General features: G+C 51.1%; 1 long non-coding RNA gene across 1 annotated transcript; it reads left to right on the top strand.

Moving 5' to 3' along the window:
• The first annotated feature begins 823 nt into the window (after positions 1 to 823).
• Positions 824 to 2,301, top strand: LOC128084345 (uncharacterized). The gene is made up of 2 exons (XR_008208484.1): positions 824 to 1,228; positions 2,136 to 2,301. It is a non-coding gene; the product is annotated as an uncharacterized LOC128084345 (long non-coding RNA).

The following is a 2,301-nucleotide window of genomic DNA, read 5'->3' as shown; positions in this document are numbered from 1 at the left end:
GTTGTCCAGGAGGATCTGTTCCATCATCTTCCCAGGCATGGAGGTGAGACTCACCGGCCTGTAGTTCCCCGGGTCCTCCCTGCTCCCCTTCTTGTATATAGGAGTGACGTGACCCTTCCTCCAGTCATCCGGGACCTCACCTGACAGCCACGACTTCTCAAATATGGTGGAGAGCGGCTCGGCAACCACCTCAGCCAGCTCCTTCAGGACCCTGGGATGCACGCCATCTGGCCCCATAGACTTGTATTCATTCAGTCTAAGGAGGCACTCTCGGACTTGCTCTGCCCTTACAGTGGGGAGGGATTTACCTCCTTGGTCCCCACATAGAGGTTTGGGGATGCAGGGTTCAGGGACGGGAAAAAGACTAGAATCCTGGCCACCAGTGAAGACCGAGGTGAAGAACTCATTCAGCACCTCAGCTTTCTCTTCATCTGTTGAAGCCAGTTCTCCTTTTAAATTTACCAAAGTAGGTACGCCCGTTTTGGCCTGTCTCTTCTGGCCAATGTACCTGTAGAAGGTTTTCTTATTGTTTTTCACGTCCCTTGCCAAGTTCAGTTCTGCCTGCGCCTTGGCTTCCCTGATCCCACGTCTGCAAGTCTGGACGGCGTCCCTGTACTCTTCCCAGGTGACACAGCCTTGTTTCCAGAGCTTGTACACCCCTTTCTTCGCCCTCAGTTCTCTCAGCAGGTCCTTGCTGAGCCATGCCGGTTTCCTACCTTGCCTGCCCACTTTCTTATTCAGAGGAATGGAGACCTCTTGTGCTTCCAGGAGGGCATCTTTGAAGAGCCGCCAGCTCTCCTCAACATCCTTGTCTTTGAGGGGATCTTGGCCAGCAATCCATTGAGTAGCTTGAAGTCTGCTTTTCTAAAGTTCAGTGTCCTGATCCTGCTCTTTGCCAGGCCCACATCGCTTGAGATCACAAACTCAACCAGGGCATGGTCGCTGGAGCCCAGGCAGCCTCCAACCTTGACGCCTTTAATGATCTCCTCGGCATTGGTGAGCAGCAGGTCTAGCAATGCTTCACCTCTGGTCGGTCTGTCCAATACCTGAACCAGAAAGCTATCGTCAATGGATTCCAAGAGCCTTCTGGAGCTCTTGCAGCTCGCCGTGTGGTTTTCCCAGCAGATGTCCAGATGGTTGAAGTCCCCCACCAGGACAAGAGCCTGTGAGCCAGACATCTCACGCATCTGGAGCAAGAAAGCCTCGTCAACAGCCTCCCCTTGATCAGGTGGTCTGTATGTGGTCTGAATCAGGCAAGGTGCTATCAGAATGGGCTGAGAGGCTCCAGCCTCACCTCAGAGCTCTCCAGCTTAAACAATGAAGGGCTGAGACAACCTCATGCCACACAGCATCAACCTCTGAAGATGCAGCACATACCAGGGGGCAAGAGATCAGATCCTTGACAGTTCAAATGCAAAGTGTTGCAGCTGCAAGGGGCATTAGGTGTAACTTGCCTTTGTTAACAAATCTCTTCCTAAGCATTCTTCCTCACCGCCACACTACCCCATACTCACAGAGAGCTGGACTGAGGGCAGCAAGGGAATTGTGTGGAGTGGGGCACCTGCTAGAACACTGGGGAGCATGCAGGAAGGAGAACTTGGCTTATCCAACGTATTCATCCACGGCAGCAGTGGTCTCAGGCTCCCAGAAAACCCTGTTCCTCCCACGGGGGTGAGGAGCTGAATGGAGAACTGAGTGGAGGACGAATGCTGTGGAGAGATGAGTCGATGGCAGTGCTGGGTGCCCCTGCTTCCCTTCTTGCTTCACTTGCATGCAGAAGAGAGTGTGGCCTATGAGGTCATGCATTTTTGTGTTTGGTGGGAAGTTCTGCTCCGAGGAGAAATCCTCTGTGCAATGCAGCTCCACTCAGGGATTTGGAGAGTGGACAACGTTTCAGCAGCTGCTTCAGCACCAGATAAAGGCAAACACTGCAAACACTATCCATAATTTGTATTGGGTGCTTTGCAGGTGGCTGTGGGTTTTGAAATAGGAATCAAGCAAACCCAGGTGTATGAACCTAAGTCTTACACATGCCTGAATATCTGAGTCAAAACTAAGAACAATAATCACAATTATTTGGCTGCTGGGAAAGTATATCTTAAATGCAGCTCATTAACTCCCCTTCTCTCCTTCAGGCAAAGCAGAACAGGCAGGAAGAATGAAAGCAGCAGGAGGGAAAACTCCAGCACGTGGAAATTGGCCTCATGTAGTGTAAATGCAGGTCCTACAGATCGACAAAGAGCCTCCTCAAAGGACAAAGAAATTACAGTTTGTAATTCATTGCCTCTTCATTTGTATAAA

This window comes from Tympanuchus pallidicinctus, unplaced genomic scaffold, assembly GCF_026119805.1.
Source record: "Tympanuchus pallidicinctus isolate F22 unplaced genomic scaffold, pur_lepc_1.0 scaffold26, whole genome shotgun sequence".
NCBI classification, from domain to species: domain Eukaryota; kingdom Metazoa; phylum Chordata; class Aves; order Galliformes; family Phasianidae; genus Tympanuchus; species Tympanuchus pallidicinctus.
The sequence above is the reverse complement of the archived record's forward strand: the minus strand, read 5'-3'. Positions and strand labels throughout refer to the sequence as shown.